The 18,473-nt window shown below is 38.0% G+C and overlaps 1 long non-coding RNA gene and 1 pseudogene across 1 annotated transcript; both read left to right on the plus strand.

Moving 5' to 3' along the window:
• Window positions 1–8,180: 8,180 nt before the first annotated feature.
• On the plus strand, window positions 8,181–8,289 carry LOC140334424 (U2 spliceosomal RNA; annotated as a pseudogene).
• Window positions 8,290–16,148: 7,859 nt separating this feature from the next.
• On the plus strand, window positions 16,149–18,473 carry LOC140332487 (uncharacterized). Its single transcript, XR_011921140.1, has 2 exons — window positions 16,149–16,272; window positions 18,043–18,473. It is a non-coding gene; the product is annotated as an uncharacterized lncRNA (long non-coding RNA).

Consider the following 18,473-nt stretch of genomic DNA (forward strand, 5'->3'; position numbering starts at 1 on the left):
AGCTAATAATTCTAGGAGTAGGTGGATTAGGTGTTATTGCAATATTCATCAGCAGCACCCTAAAATGTGCTTACCAGAATAGTTTTTCTCCATCATTTAAGACCAGTAATCTGGTTTCTGGAACCATGTTGGAGTCTGTTGGAGTCTGCAATCATTAGTACCCATGTGTTTCAATATGAGAGGTGTTATTGTTAAATCATGCCCCTAAAATCACTAGTAATAATGATTTAGTTTGTCATTTCTGGAACTATTATAGGAGCCAATATACCAGGTCGCTTACCTTTAGACCTTGACACCTGGATCTGCATACAATTTTATGACAGCAGTATATAAAGTATGGTATGGTTTAGAAAAAGTCAGAAAATTATTAAGATAAAAAAAACTGGGTTTATTGTGACCCTTACAAAATGGAGCTGGATACCCCTAAATAATGCTGTAGCTATAAAGCTGGAAAATTGTAAAAAAAAAAAAAAAAAAAGACATATATAAGCAATTTTACACAGTTAAGGTTCTTTTTTTGTGGACTTTTTAGTTGCCAAATTAAAAAAAAAAGTGGACTAAGGTTTTGCTGCCTGTATTACATCTGTATATACAGGGTAAAGAACAATTCATGAGGAGGCAATGTGGCTTTTACATTCATCCCCATTCCCACTGTTGAACGCAGAAAGGTTGGTATATGAGACTGGTGCCATTATTAGTACATATCAAAAAGAAAGCAGCACAGGATTTAAACTCAAATCCAACGACGTGGTATAACAAAGTTGCACAAATTAGGAGGCCAGCTATACACTATATTTGTGCAAGTTATAAACCATAGCCAATAAATAAAAGGAGAGACAGTAGCAGAATTCCAAGAAAAATATTTATTTGGCATCAAATGCCAGAAAAAAATCACTAAACGTCTAGCAGAATTCTGAGAAAGATATCTATTTGGCACCAAGCACCAGAAAGCTATATAATAAACACATACATAATTATAAGGATCAGAAGGTGGGTTATAGGTGGTTGGAATCGAAAATAATATAATGTTAATGAATAGAATGTATGAATACAATATGAAGGTATAAAATCGTGGTTCCATTCTTTACTTATCAATGTTAGTGGGAAATACATATTTGAGGAAGTTAATTAAAAGAGGTCTGCGGAGCCAAGCTAAAAATGGGTTCTGTGATCCTGTAACTAATCGGTAAACAGTTTATCATGGGAGGATTTGGGCCCATCTGCTCCACATACAAGAATATATGCCTAGATGGACTGATTTCTATGCCAAAGGTCGCAGCTGGCAGACCTCTAATCTCTGACTAGTGGGTCTAGTGAAGTCCTTTTGGATTCATTCATTCTGGTTATAAACGGCTCGCAAATTCTAAATCTTGTCATTCATCCTTTGCTTACATAAGCAATGCCATCCAACTGCTATAATGCACGATCATGTTTGGATTAAACAGCAATATATTCTGCTAAAGCTAAGCTCCAAAAGTGATTTCCTACTTTGGTATATCTATACAGACTGAACAGAAGGAGGAAGACAAAAAGTCACACATATACCCTGCATAGCTGAATAATAAAAAAAAGTTTAAATAAAATGGCGGCGATCAGACCTGAATGGGATACAAAGTATTAACAGGTTAAAAATGCATCGGTTAATAAAATAATGAATGTAGTTCATTTCTCATGAGCTACTGCATTTGTAAGTGCTAATTAATGATGAGAGAAAGCAATGACTTTGTCACTACTGATTTCATCCCTGATAACATTTGAATGTTCATTTTCTTGTTTTTATTATAAATTTTATTAATACACATTATTTATTTATATGTTCATTAAATAGGGGTTGCAAATGACAGATACAGACAGTGACACAGGAGGACAAGTCAAACAAGGCACATAGCACTTTTGGAGTATTAGTAAAATACTTTATGACAACAAATAAAGAGTGTTCATGTAAACAATGATGCCAATCATTTTGTTTTTGAAGAATATAGAAATTAAGGAATCACCTTGTGTAGGAGGGCTACTCTAGTCTTGGCATTCTAGCATAAAACATTGGCTGTGCGGTTGGGCCTAGTCCAACCAGAACCTTGATCCCTAATTCCTGCCCTGTCCCCTGATACATGTGTGATGTTCTACATTTTATTCTCAAGCAGGGGTGTCAAACTCTGGCCGCAACGTCCTTTTTTGGCCCCCAAAGGAATCCTAAATATGAACTGCGCCGCTGCATTTAAATAGCGCCGCTACTACAATCGCCGGCATCACTCACGTCTATAGACCAGCAGGCTCTCTGCCTATGCCTGGCCCCGCATTGGACTTCTTTATAGACGCAAATAATGCCGGGAATTTTAGTACCGGTGCTATTTCAATGAAGAGTAAGTTCTAGCGGCGGGCCACTCATAAGATTTAGCCCCGCATAGGCCTCGTCTGGCATTTCCAGCACTCCCCCTCAGCTGTACTTTTCCTTGCTACTCCAAGGCATGGACTTGAATAGTTGGATTTTCATAGAAGAATATTGTTATTATTATTATTGTTAGCCTGTGCAAAAAACTTCTGAAACTTCTTTTGAATAATGCCCAATGAGAGCTTAGAGGCACCTACTCTGACATTGTGGAATGACTGTGGCAAACCATAGCTGTGCAGATTCGCCTTATAAACTTGCCCTTCCCCTTTACTCTAATCTCCCACCCCCACCCCCTTAAAATACCCCTACATCCAAATCCCCTCACCAATGAATTACCACTCCAAGCATTGCTTAAATAGCCCGTAGGCCTTTTAAAAACAAAATTATAACCAAAAATAACTTAATATCAAATAAAAAAATATAAATAACAATATAAACAATAAAACAGTATAAATAAACATACATACAAAGAATAACCAATATAACTTAATAACACAATAATTAAAGAATAAGTACCAGATTAACAATAACAAATATCCTAACCATATTGCTTTACCATCTTTCTTACTTGCAGGTCCTCGAAGGCTTACACCTTTTTGGGGTCTGCACCTTAAAGACAGTTGCTCCCAGCTGCCCATACTCCCAGTTCGGGAAGGAATATATCCTTTTCTTGTGCAGACCCTTCCCACAACACTTTACCAGACCATTAACCCAAACCAGGGATTCCATACCAAAGATGGAACCCTAACCAAAATATTGCCACCACCACACTCCCCCCGAGGACCTCAAACGCCCGCCCTAGTTGCCACTCTGAAAGGGGGGGTTTAACGGTACAAAAGGGATCAGTTGTCTATTACATTGATATGATTGGTTGTGTTTGCAGGTTTTGCATCCTTGTCCAGACTCTGGACTCTGTATTTGTTATATGAGTTTCAGTGAGGCTAATGCCATGCAGATTTAAGTTTATGGATTCAGGGGCAGACATAGGGAGGTGCAAGGTGTAGCAGGGGGCCCCTGAACCCTTTTTAGCCTATAGGGGCCCCAAGTTAGTTTGGTGCACAGGACACAAAGATGGCTATGTCCACCATTGTGTGGATTGCTTTTATTATCTGATTTGTAGTGTATTCAAAATATATAATGGCTATAATGGCTAAATACAACTATATATAAGCTAGGTACACAGGTGCAATATTTGTCGTTAGAAAACGATCGACTAACAGTTATGCACAATTATTTTTAACGATCGTATTGTGCATAATTCTGTACATGCTGTAACAATAAGATCGTTCAAATATAATCCACCAATAATGTACACACGCTACATATGATCGTTTGAACGATGCAGGAAGAGACATGTACTGGAGAAAGTGTATTGCAGAACCATCGACGATTAGATCTGTCGGGGCGGTCGTTCGTTTCCAGCAAAATCCCCGTTCATTGGCGTCATTGTGCACTTTTTTTAACGAATATTGGACGAACCGTCATTAGTCATTCGTTTCCAACAATATTTATTGCCGTTGTGTACGCAGCTTTACATTTTAATTGTACTCATTGTAAAAATTATTGACAATTACACAAACTGCATGCCATATTACCACCTTTCATTTACTCGATGAATATTAAAGGTTATAAAAAATAAGTTATTTAGTTTGGCCTCAGCACAGGGTAGCTTCTATTCACAATCACCAATTAAAGACGAAATATACACACCTTAACATTGACTTGCAGGACCACCATTAGAAATGTCTGGGCTCCATAATAGGTAAACTTCATTTGATGGCTAGGAAGTAGAGATAAGGTGAATTTTCAATCCATGGGCCACCGATGAGAAACGTTTATTTTACAGGTAGCCTAGTAAGTAAAATGATCTGTAGTGACAAGTTTGTTTTAAAATGTTTTTTTCTTCTATATTAATTAGATATGCTTTAATAATTTGCATATTATATGGAAATTAAGTAAAAATAAATCCCGCAAGGACGATATGAAAAAATCTTAGTAAACTGTATCAATCTTCGGTACTAATATTTCACTAATTTGATCTAAGTGTGCCTAAACATAAGTTGCTTGTAATAGATTTCTCCATTGTAAACATTGTCATAATATTAGTTTATCAACTAACCAGCATGTGTCCTTGTAAATTCAAAGAAGTGGTTGCAAGGTGATAAATATTTTTCACAAAAATTCTACGATTCTATTTAGTGTAACTGGAGAAATGTGCTTGTTACCCAGACAGCTAATTCTATAAGATTCAGTTGATTTCAGAATTTAGAGCATGTGTTATTCAAATGACTTGAAAGTTAAGCAGCGAGATAATTAGCCTAATTTACAGCTTTATGATGATAGCCGTGAATAGAGTTTTTTGTTCTAGTGTCAGAAAACCCTTCATTTTAGTTGTTGCGGAAAAGAAATGGCACAGCTGGTAGCAATGGAGTGATTAGAACATTCACATGAACTGACAAAGACTAAACAAATCTGTGGGCAGTTACATGGGATTGTGTCGTGCTGCAATTTTTAGTTTCTTTGTGTAACATGGGCAGGATTTATACTTTTAGGAATCTGATCCAAAGGAGACTTCAGATAAAGCACTATAGTAAAACACAAATTTAGTATACATTCAATCCCCAGCCTTTATGCCATTACCAGACTCACAGGGGAGCACAGCTCAGTGTTCTACCCACACTAATTTCCCAAAATGCAGGTTTTGTACTCAAAAATCACCTCTGGCACCTTCACAATAGGAGCTTTCATTCCTCGAAACAGAGCAGTATTGTACACCTCGGAAGGCTTGATAACCTTTCTTTCTTTGTTCTGTGTATTGATGTCCCTTGACTTATCTACTGGACCCAGGCTCCTTCCTTTGAGCCTCCCCCAACAACACCCACATCTGCAGGACTTCCCATCACCCAGCTACTATTATAGTGTCACCCACACCTCCTTTTGGCAATACACCAGACTGGTAAAAAAAAAGAATCGAAACACGTGGAGTGTTTTTATCTGATGTGCCCGATGATGCTATAAACACAGACCTTGAATAACTTCTCTGTAAATTCTATAGGAGGTTGGATCATGGTTGGATATGGGTTAGCAGTGTGACAGTCCTTACTTGGACAATTTGGACATATTGCTATTGTTCCTTCAAGAAGTGGTGGAAGCTTGTGGCCAAAATCCCTGATATATGGATCCTATATATTGGGAATACTTTAAAACAGGGGTCCCCAACCCCCAGTCACCACTAGTGGGTTCTGGCCAGGAGAAGGACCCCACTTGGGGTGAAGACGCACAGGGCAGAGCCACGGAACATGTGGGCAGTGGGCAGGTTGTGTCCCTGGGCAGATGAGCGGGTTCTGGCATCATGACCTTACTCTGGGGGAAGTTTCTTTTGAGTAACACGTGGTCCAGAGTCCATACATTTAGTGGCCCACGAGCTCCAAAAGGTTGGGGACCACTGCTCTAAAAGGTTTAAGTATATCTGTGGGCCAACTAAAACCTAGAGAAACTTTTCATTGTTTCTTTTTTTAACTCTTACACTTTTTATTCTTACACTGGTTAGTATGCAACATTTGCTACATTGTCAATGACTGAATTCATGTTTTCTGTGAACTAAGCAGAATGAAGAGATACCATATAGGTAAGATGTGTGTATTCCTGAATGGGAGGAGAATTTTGGTTCACATAGATGTGCCTTGTGCTATAAAGTTGTGTGTTGGGTTGTCATTCAGACCTAACAGCACACCAATGTATTTTACAGTACATTACCTAACCTTAACGCTCAATTAAACTTTTAGTTAATTATAGCTACAAAATGGCTTTTAGATACATCAAAGCAGTAAGGAGTCCAGAGACGTACAGTCCATTCATAAGGTCTCTTGTTTGTTTGACGAGACCATTGCTTTTACAAGGATCTTTCTCCGGAGGCTTCCAGTAGCCGATAGACTTTTCTACTCTTTGGTGGCATTCTAAAAAAATGAACAGTAACAGTGTTTGTTTTAAAGTACCTGAAAGCTGGTTTGGATTGAACGTTCTATTAGGCTTTTTCAGTAGAGATGCTGTACAAGTTTTCTCTAAAAAAAATATTTTGGCTTGGCTTACATCATTGCGATGTAATATGCTTTAATGTGTGTTGCAGCAGGCTTGCCATTCTTGCCAGTGGACCACAATGGGCAATTTAAAGCCCTTATTTTACATCTGGGCATTATAATTGCTAAAATCTGATACTAGCTAGTCTGTGGTTCACAATGCACTAGGGTTCATCGGATACCATGCATTGGGGCAACACATGCATTTTCTTGTGACTTTATAAACCTGCCATTCATAAATAATGATATCATGAATTTTAAAATGATGTGTAACACAACTAAGCCTCTTTAGAATACCTAGAATAGGAGGTCTGTAGAGGTCTAAATTAGGCTAAGTAAACACGTGTAATAATTGTCATTGGAAGGATCTTTCACGATCCTCTCCAACAACAAATGACTGTACGATGCATCATTGAGTACTGTACATGCAGCATCGTTCTGCTCTATGGGGAGGGAAGGTAGGAGAACGATGGAGAGGCACCCTGTTGTGCTCTCTCTCTTTCACTTGCATTACAATTGTTCGTCGTCTATCGTCCATGGATCCGCCAGGATGGTTGTTCAGACAATGGACGACAAAAACTGTACAAATGCAAGGTTCTCGTCCTATATCTGCAGAACTTGATAACAATTCATATCTTTACCTAATCTTTTTAAAACATTTACACCTCTCCCAGACTTTTTGGCATCACGGTGACTAGATTATGTAATTAGAACTGGATGATTTCACACATCTGCTTCAATACATTCCACAGTGATTGGGTGGAGGTAATTGAATTTCCCATTTGCATAGATAAGCAAGAATATCTTTTGCATTACAGAACATGATTGCTATAAATCATCAGTCAAACATTAATTTAGTGCAGGTCTCCCAGCTGCAATACATGCCTTTGTTGAAAGCTAATTGTTTCTTTGTAAACCAGGGTCGGCAAACTTTCATGGCCATTTCAGGGGTGTCCGGGAGCACTCTAGGCCGGACTTTGAGTCTCGCCCTAATGGCTCTGCCCACCACCAGGGAACGCCCCTGAAGTGAAATCTCTCTCCTTAGTATGCATTGTGGAGGGGAGGGATTTCCCTTCAGGGAGCCTTCCCTATTTACCGTGGCGGCGGAAGTATCAACGCCGGCTGAGGTAAATAGGGGAGCAACAGCAAGGAGGCAGCACCTGAGCTCCGGTAGTTCCTAACACCACCTGGCAGATCTGCCCAGCAACCCGAGGCTCCGGAGCCGTGGGTTGCCAGCCGGCATTATCCCGGATCTGCCAGGGGAACTACCGGCTAGAGTATATCTGGCATAAAGGCCGGAGTTTGCCAACCCCTGTTGTAAACAATACACATCCACTGTGGTAAGCTAGGTACACACTTGCAATAATTATCGTTAAAAAACGAACGACTAATGATTATGCATGATTATTTTGAATGATCATATTGTGCGCAATTCTGTACATGTTGTAACAATACGATCGTTTAAATATAATCCACCAATAGTGTACTCACGCTAGATACGATAGGTTTCCAGCGACAATCCTCGTTCGTCGATGTTGTTGTACACTTTTTCTTGCTTAAATGTTCACTATACATATATATATATATATATATATATATATATATAGTGAAGACAAAAGGTAAGGGGCTTCCCCTATTAAAAAAAAAAAAAAAACATTTAGAGGAAGAAAAAAAAACCAAGATAATTTCTACTTTATATGAAAGAGTTATCTATCGCTTCTTGGCCTTTTGGCAAAGATCAAGTGTAGTATCTGTTCTTATCAGTTCTGGATGTGGAAAACCAAGGTGTCCTGGGTGTAGGCGCCAAAGTTAATACACTTTAGATTAAAAGGCGGAGAATAAGGTTGAAGTTGGCAATCTCTATATCTCTGATGTGGGCAGGACTGCCACGATCTGACCAAGGGGCCAGGGATGAGAAGGTCCCCGATAAAAAAAAAGTTTTTAGTGATAGGTCGGCTTCACATGGCTCCCCAGCCCACATATCACCTAGTCTGGATCTCCCATTCTGAATACTTATCACCGATGCCTTAACTTTATTCAGTGCTAGATAGTCAATTATTTAGAATTTGTTCAAACAAATTTCAAAAATTTTTACCAAAAATATTTTCGGCAAATTGGTAAATCACCAAAATAAATTATTTAATGTTTTTAAAAGGGGGAGGGAGTTGTATGACATGCTGTCTGAGTTTTCTTCCAAATTTCACAACCTTCTACAAATATTTTGTACTTAGTTCAGTTCAGTTTTCTAGTTCTAGTGGTTTTTGCAAATGGCTTTGAGCCTACTGGCAATGTCAGTTAAAGGTATGGAAAACAGCATAATGCTTTATTTATTTTTAGGTACATTAAGTAATAAATCAGTAAAACAAAACAAAATGATTGGACAACAGACAGGGCAAATGAGGTCATGCCCATGTTTTTTTTTTTTAAGTAAGCTTTAAAACCCATTTTTATCATGGGCATGGCTGGACCTGCCTGATTCCCTTTTTATCATGGGCATGACTTGACCTGCCCAAAACTCTTTTTTAATGGGCATGACTTTACCTGCCCAAAACTCTTTTTTCATGGGCATGGCTTGACTTGCCCAAACTCCTTTTTCATATGCATGTCTTGACCTGGACAAAACTCTTTTTTAATGGGAATGACTTGACTTGCCCCTTCTGTTGTTCAATGTTTTGGCTTAAGAGGCAGAACACCATTCCCAGTGCCATGAATTTACATATTAGAACCAATCTTTTCAAACTGGCCTACCCATCTTCTTCTGTCTTTTAAAACCCTCACTACTTTCTACCACTACATATCTCCCATCCTATTGTGTGTTACTTCCCCCTCGTCCTAGATGGTAAGCTCCTAAGGGCAGGGTCATCTCCTCCTCCTGTGTCACTGCCTGCATCTGTCTGTCATTTGCAACCCCTATTTAATCTACAGCACTGCATAATATGTTGGCGCTATATAAATCCTGTTTATTTTATATTATTAATAATAATAATAATAATAATAAAAAAGATAGATTTAGTCTTTTTTATGAGATGTACCATGCTGCAACTAGCATATTAAACATTCAAGTGTAGGAGCAGGAATATCTCGCAGACGAAACACTTCTAAACACAGAGAAAATAATCCTGAATTTGAGGTTTTATATGGGGAGGGGGTGCTTATTTCACCCTGCTACTATGCAAACTAGGGTAGAAAGAATGGGAAGGACTTATGGCACACTGCTCAATGTCATCACATATCCAACAGTGTTTGCAAAATGGCACACATATTGCACCGATGTCGGTCACTGATCACATTCTTCTGGCAAAATATTGAGATTCACAGCAAACTCTGGCTCCTAATGATCAGATCACTCATTACTATTCCTGATCTGCCTTTAGCTTTTTCAGCAGATGGCTGCAAATCCTGCCTGTTATACATTGCTACAAATGCCAGTATCATTAAAATGCTATCTTGGCTTGCATTGTATATTTTTGTATTGTAAGGGTAAATATATCCCCCAGAATAAAAAAATGAATACTTTTATACAAAGGAGAGATACAAAAAAAATACAAAGAAATGAAAGCAGTAAGCAATGGTAACACTAGGCTCTAATATAATACAAACTTCCAGGTAACTTTTTGAACAGTGAGAATGAATAGTGGATAAGCGGCACCAAAATATTAACCAGGGTGGTTAATACTACTGCACATAAAGTACATTTTTGCATTGAAACATATGAGGGCCTGATTTAATAAAGCTCTGAAAGCTTGGACAGGATACACTTTCATCAGTGAAGCTGGGTTATCCAGCAAACATGGAATGGATCTGGTCCCGGATTTAAAATATTTGCTAGCAAATAGCAAATGACTTTGAAGAAATCCATTTCAGGTTTGCTGGATCACCCAGCTTGCGGAGCTTTAATAAATCAGGCCCTTAACTGTGAATTTAGCCAAACATCTATGTTATCTGCTGGCTCTAGTAGCAGTAAATCAGCAGAAGACAGGTGCTAAGGAACCAAATACTGCAGAACAGGAACATTAATTTCAAATATTTTAGATGGATTTGGGCTTTAATAGGAAAAACATGCTTTATGAATGCTTCCGTAGCAGCTGGATACATATTGATGTATTTACAGTTTATTTCATTCAGTGTGTGGATAGCTATGCAGTGTATTATCACATGTTATCTGAAGAATTCTCTCTTGCATATTGCGTTTGTGTTCGCTGGAATTTTGAAGATTGTGCAGAAATGCTGGTTCAGTTCATTTTTAAGCTTGCATGACAAGTACTTTCCATAAACCTTACTGCGATCTGATGCATATTGCATGACTGCCCATGTTTAAGTTGTTCTGTTAGCCTTAGGGGATCGGTTAGTGTAGACTTCATTGACCTATTTGATCTGCTAGGAATTTTTATGAGGGAAATATCCAATTATATGTGTAATAGCTGTTCTGCATATGATCACCTTTTTCTTAGAAAATGTACTAATTAGAGAGCAAGTGGCTGCAAAAATGCCATAGAAGATCAGCTTACTTTAGAGTCCAAAGAAAAAAAGCAACAATATTTTCTAAAACAAAAACATGGCAATAGTTTATAATACACAGTGTCAATGTCAAGTTTAGATTTAGTTTATGCTGCATTCATGCAAAGTTTAAGGAAACTTTACACGTCTTCAAATAAAAAGTGATGTATCAAATTCTAGGATTATGTAATAAGGTGGGGTGTGGAATGCCTTTAAAGTCTTCTGACTACTCATGACAAGGACAGTTTTTTGGTTCTTCAAAGATTTGAAAGTTTTGTTCTTTCTTTCATGACTGAGATAATGAAAAGTTAAGGACTCTGACACTAAAATAAATTGCATTGGATAACAAAATCTCCCCCTCCATGGACTGCGTTGAGTTCAACAGCAACAAGCGTCTTCCTCATTAGTGCTAATATCTCCTGATTCTAATGGGTTATGAGGATGTAAAACGTTCCCTGAAGTTCACTTGGTTGCAGTGGTTGGTGAACCATCAATGACCCAGAAATACAGGCTACAATACGCATATGTTCTGGAGACCATATTGCAAAAGAATCTGGTCTTACCTGGGACCACCGAAGGCTGTGTACACATGTCCAATAAATGGAATGGATCTTTCGTGATCATTTCCAATGACAAAAGACTGAACAATGCATGAACGAGTGGTGTACATACAGCACTGTTCTTCTCTATGGAGAGGGAAGAATGACAAAGCGGCACCCTGCTGAGCTCTCTCCCCGTTACTTTCATTTGGATCGTCCATCCACCTTGGATCCGCATTAATGGATCCAGGAATGGCGAGCGCTGTACACACACCAGATTCCCGTCCGATATCATCCCCGAGGGAGTGAGTGCTACACCTAAATTATAATTGAGTTTAAGCAGGTACAGTAGTAAAATGTCAATATATAGTGTCAAATCTATGTCAAGTTACAAATAATTCTTTCCGAGATCCATGAACATTGTCTAGCAGCCAGTAAAAACAGGTGCAAATTCCATTACAAACTTCAGCAAGTGTATACAGATGGTCTGGCATGGAGGAGGACAATGATGGCTTATTAGAGGAAAGAAAAAGACAAGACAATGGTGACTACCAACGAGGCTTAACCTGAATACACACATGCAGTAATAGTCGTTGCAATGGATCTTTCACGATCCTTTCCAACGACTATGTACTGCACTATGCATGAACGAGTACTGTACATACAGCACCGTTCTGCTCTATGGAGAAGGGAGGGGGAGAATGATGGAGCAGCACCCTGCTGTGCGCTCTCTCCCTTCCCTTAGGATTGTTCGTCGGCCATCGTCGGTGGATCCACCAGGATGGTCGTTCAGATGATGGACAACTGGCCCTGTACACACACCATATTCTTGCAAAGCTTTCAAAAGCTTTAGAGCATAGCTTCTGCAGCTGCATGACACTTCAAAGAATATATGGTATTTTTACAATGCAAAACCACAGTACTGGAGCTTCTTGCACGTGGAGGCAAGTTTACTGACAAGTTTATTTATCGGTAACTCGGAGTGTGGTGTAATCTTTAATAAGGTAATCCAGAAGTTTTTATTGGAAACTACACATGAGTAATAGTTACGTCCAAAATGCTATACTATGTTGGTGTGCTTTGTACTGTTTTCCTATTATTGAAATAGTTAACAACTTTTTTTTATAATTTTTGCAGTTGAGATTGATTTTTAATATCCATAAAACGCATCTGGTTCAATCCATCTTGATGGTCAAAGGGGCAAAGTTTTTTTTCCTTAAAATTAATAAAAGCTCTGTTTTTCTAATATGGCAGTTTTTTTAGGTGCACAAAGTTTAACTCTATAGAAATAATTGTATTTGTACTAAAAACAACATTTTTGAAATAATCATGTTTGCAAAAATTTGGTCTAAAGTTTTGTGCCGTGGTCTGAAAAAAAGTCTTATTGTAATAAACTGCTTATTCAGCTCAATGCAGAGCAGAATTCTTTTCTCCATATTGTTCATAGCAATGAAAGCTGTAAACACAGGGCCACCTACTGGAAATGGGAATATTTAGAGTTTAAGCAGTTTTAACCATGCAGGGAAAATTCACAAGATCACTTTATTTCTGGCCCCAAAAAAATTTCATATAAAAGGGGGATTGGTTAACAGTAAAAGAGACAAAACAAAACAGTGTAACATGAACTTTACAGGACTGTTATAATATTATTTATTAATAAACAGTATTTTTTATAACGCCAACCTATTACGTAGCGCTGTACAATAAACAGGGCTTGAAAATGACAGAGTGATACAGACAGTGACACAGGAGGAGAGGACCCTGCACAGAAGAGCTTACAATCTAAGAGGTGCAGGATGTAGCACACACTAGGTGGGGGATATGGATGGTGGGTAAGTATCAAGGGTTTAGGAGACAGTAGAAGACGGCAAGGTGAGTATGAAAAGTGGGTTTTGAGTGCTCTTTCAAATTAGCAGAAAGAAGGAGGGAGCTGAATAGGATGTGGAAGACCATTCCAGAGAGTCGGGGCAGCTCTAGAAAAGTCTTGGAGCCGTGCGTGTGACTTTCACCTTGTGATACCCAGCATCACCACTAGAGGCACATACACCAGCGGAAGTAAGTACTTGTCACTAGAGCTAGGCAAATGTTTCCATGTTTCTTTCTTTAAAATTCTTTAAAATTTCTGAAAGCCATGGGCAGCAGTGGCTCAGTGGTTAGCCCTCTGGTCTTTGCAGCACTAGGTCCCAAGTTCGAATCTCAGCCAGGACACTATCTGCATGGAGTTTGCAGGTTCTCCCCTTGTTTGTGTGGGTTTTCTCTCAAATTCCAACAGCATGCAGTTAGAATAATTGGCTTCTCCCCCAAATTGACCTTAGAACGTATGACTATGTTAGGGACATTAGATTGTGAACCCCTTTGAGGACAGCTAGTGACATGACTATGGACTTTGTACAGCACTGTGTAACATGTCAGCACTATATAAATACTGTGTAATAATAACCCATTGGTCAAACCAATTTAATATAAAATGATGTATACTTTTCCAACTGTTTGGCTATAAAGCTAAACATTGGATGTAAGCCTGTTGATGAAGTATATGAGATGTAGCATTCCCATTGGACTGTGTTTGGCATGTGGCTATGTACCTTAACAACTGGATAAACCTTGGCTCACACTGTTTTGAAAATTGTAAATGGCAGAAGTTTTTAATCTGACCCACCATGAAATTGAACACAATCTCTACTTGTGTGCCCTGATAGAATCCTCTTTTATGTGGTACAATAAATGTGTTTCTAGAGCTGCTTCCCTGAATGCTGCTTCTGTCACCCTGTTTGGTCCAAGGGTACACATAATAAGGGAATATATAGTGGATTCGTAGATACTTGGAATGAATATTATTCAGTCTTTTATTCTCCTAATTTATGTTTTTTTTACGGTCCTTCTGCTGCTCTGTGTTGTAAAAAGCTTGATATTTACAGAGCTCAATAGCTCAATCTGTACACATAAATCAGTATACTTTGCTGAATTCCAGTAAAGCAAGCCAAAATGCAGGTAGCCACGCTGTTCTACCTACTCAGGTTTAAAAATACATACATGCCAAGCACATGTAAAATATTTAACGAAAACAATTATACTTTGTTCAAACAAATACTTTGTAAACAATATTTTGTTACTATTTACTGGTCACTACCTAAACTGCACTATTTTTGATCCTAGCTCTGGATTAAAAAAAAATTGGTGTTATCAACACAGTGCATTTCAACTCTAATTTCCCTAAACTCTGATCTCAAATTTTGAAAGATAAATTAGGCAAGCTCAATCCTTTCTAAGAACTTAAATTTGGAGTTAAAAACAACCAAAAAACATAAACTGTATGTGAAATGCGCCGAAATAGAAAAAATGTATTCCATTAAATTGGTATCAAACTGTATCTGTACCCACAACTTTTTGTTAGAGCTTCTGATGTTAGAGTTCTTCATGTTTTCTTTGCTGATGATAAGCAGTTCATTTCTTGAAGCATAGCTCCATCTACTGGCTAGCCAAATATTGGAAACAACTTGCAGAGATGATCAATTTCTTTTTGTTTTTTGGTTAGTATGCGTTGATATGGGTCTGTAAAATTTTTATTTGTACCCCATAAATAGGAATTTTGTTGGTAAAATAACAGCGATATATACGTACATGCCATGCAAGTGGAGTACAACAGGGTACATTGTAAGCAGCACATCCAGAGGACTAAAACTTAACAAAATAATTTTGATTACAGTTATGCATGCCTCGTTTACGTTTTTCACTTGATATCTTTTGTACACTTTCTAAACCAGCAGTCCTCAACCAGTGGTCTGTGAGAAAATTTTGGTGGTCCACAGAAAAATTTGGACATGATTTGCAATTTTTTTGTTTTATTAATATTAAAACAAAAATAATCTAATAAATTCCTATATTCTGAATGACAATTTTCACTTTTATATTGCACTAAACTCATGAACTGTACTAGAGAACAAGGGAGGCGTAGCGTGACGTCAGTGTAGTGTTAAGTTGTATGAGGCAACCGTTCCCGAGCCGTATGCTTCAGTATTGTTTCCACCATTACAACAGTCACCCCGCTCCAACAATACCGATTCTCATCCGAGTGTTTTATTTTATTTGTTTATTTCGCAGATGCTCTTTTAGGTAAGTATGACCTTGTATTTTCTTTATCTGTTATATTTATTGGCATCAATTAGTTTGATAACTATTTTTTCTTGTTTGGTCTCAGATTGGAATGAAATAAACCCATATTGAGTGAGAAAAAGCAAACAATTATTTTGCATTTCTTTAGTAATACCAAAGATAATGCAACTAATGATAATAGTAACAATAGTAATACTTCACTTAACCGTGAGCTGATCAATGAATCAGAGCCTGCACAGTCCTTGTCAGGGACAAACTTATTTATATTTTTTAAAAATGTTATAATAATAGTCCGCGGGATTTAAAAATAATGAGGGAGCTGTAAAAATTCCTGTATATCAGGGAATATTCAATAAATGAAAAGTCCAAATGTCAGCAGTTTTGCAGCAGTCATTCAGCAGTTATTCAGCAGTTATTGAACAGTTATTGAGCAGTAATATAGCAGTTTTTCAGCAGTTATTGAGCAGTCATTTAGCAGTTATTGAGCAGTTACTGAGCAGTTATTGAGCAGTTACTGAGCAGTCACACACCGCCGAATGTTGTTGTTCTGAGCTGGGCCTTTAGATGTCTCCTCTGTAGCAGAACAGAAAGTAGGAAGAGGAAGGAGTCATGTGACACAAGGATTTGCCATACAGCGTCAATGCTGAGTGTGCTGGTGAGTGAAATAAACAGACAGGGCCGTGCAGCCTGATTAGAGCAAATTACATTTCATGTTCTCCCTAAACAACAAATTTATATACATTTTTTTTCCGCTAATGTAAATTCCAATTAATCCCAAATGCTGCTTTGTATTGTGTAGTGTATACACCAAATGTTCAATGCAGACAGTAAGCCATAGCAACCATCCAGAATAGATTTTGTGCTGTCTGAGTACTCAGTACATACGGATTGGTTGCTATGGGGTACAGCGCTGCGTAAGATGCTGGCGCTGTATAAATACTGTTTAATATTAATATTAGTTACTACACCATGAAACTAGTACTCTTTTATTTTTTATAAGATAAGTTTGTGCATGTTTGCCTGTATTATTTATGTATTCAGAGATCCTTTAGATACATAAATTAGATCCGTATCCTTGTTACACATTTTTCTTGATCATCATTACATAATATTTGTATGTAAGTTTTAGTAAACTGTAAGTTTTGGTTTTTTTTTTGTTTTGTTTTTTTTTACTTTTTAGCCCCCAGTTTGTGCCCCATTGGCCCCTATATTGCCCCCTAATAGGCCCAATATTGCCCTGATTGCCACTATGTTTTACCCCTTCATCACCTGTTTAGTCCCTACCTGTAGCCTTTGCTATATTGATCCCTATTTTGATCATTTTTTATCTACTAATTTAACCTTTGTTAGCGCCTAATTGCCCCTACTTTGCTCCTTATTAACACCTTGTTAGACTTTGAGCCCCATTAGCACTTACAGTACCAAAGTTCTCCATTAGCACCTTTTTAGTGATACATTATTTACCATTTTGCAAATTATTGGTGCCCTGTTAATGCCTTGTTAGCTTCTACTTTGTGCCCTTTCAGCATACCACTTGCCCTGGTCACCCCTACTTTGTGCTCTTTGAGCAATTATATTGTGCTCTTTTAGCGCCCTATTGGCCTATTTTTGGTACCACAATAGCTCCTACTCTGCACCCTGTTAGTTTCCCTTTAGCCCATATTTTGATCCCTGTAAGTCCCTACTTTTTGCTCAGTAATGCTTTGTTAGCTCCGTCTTTGCGAATCGTTAGCCCCTGCTTTGTACCCTATGGCCCCCAGTAATGCTTTATTAGTCTATATTTTGCCCTCTATTTGCACCCCATTAGCCCCTGCGTTGTTCCCACTAATAACTGCTATTGTGTGTCCTATTAGCCCTATTTTTGCCCCCTTTAAATCCTTTCTGTGCAAACCTAGCCCCTACTTATTTCGTCATTTTACATGGATGCTTAACATGGTCATATACAATATCTTAACAGTATTTAACTCAGCAGCAAATGAAAAAGACATCCACTCATTTCTCCTTTTTTTGGATGTATATAGTCCAAGTAATTGGAATCCCCCCACTACCTACTCCTACATGATTAGCCGTCTCTCAGTCATTAACTCTGTGGAGGCTCCTATATATGTTAAAAACCAATATTTAATACTTGATTTACCAGCATGGCATTTGTAGTCACTAGGACTACTGGCACATATACCGGTAATTGGTATGTCTGTAGGCCATTCATTCAATTCAATATGCATTGCACTTGTTACTGTGATAGCCTAGATAAGGGACATTAGTGGTGGGAATTATCTGGCAATCTATAAAGTGAAGATCATTACTTTGATGTGGTGCTAAGGAGGTTGTTGGATGGTCATGTGTACAGTGATTGGCTTTTTGTGTTAGGTTTTTGGCCAGTTGTAACTAGTAGTCCTAACATTTCTACCATTTTCCATAACAGGCAATGGAAAAAGATAAAGTTACACTTCAGCAGGAAGAAAGCAAACCGCAGGGTCCTAAAAATGGATCTAAAGTTGTAACCAAGGAAAAAGAGAATTCACAGTTTCCTCCAAATACTGAAGCCAGTGCACCACAACTACAGATGGGGGAGAAGAAAGTGGACGATATGAGATTTATGATCACATGTACAAACTGGTACTGAGGAACCATGTTCGAAAAGCACTTGGTAATCTATTTTCTACGGCATATTTTACTATAAAGAAAAATGCTATATGTATATAAAAAGTACTGGATTTCATACTTGTGAATTTAGATCCACAGGTATACAAGGAGGAAGAGATCAAAAGATTAGCATTATGGCCACTAATAAAACCCCTTTGTAATGTTATTTTTGTTATATTTTAAAGTCTGTTATTATAACGTCATGGCTAA

Source organism: Pyxicephalus adspersus, chromosome 6, assembly GCF_032062135.1.
Source record: "Pyxicephalus adspersus chromosome 6, UCB_Pads_2.0, whole genome shotgun sequence".
Lineage (NCBI taxonomy): Eukaryota > Metazoa > Chordata > Amphibia > Anura > Pyxicephalidae > Pyxicephalus > Pyxicephalus adspersus.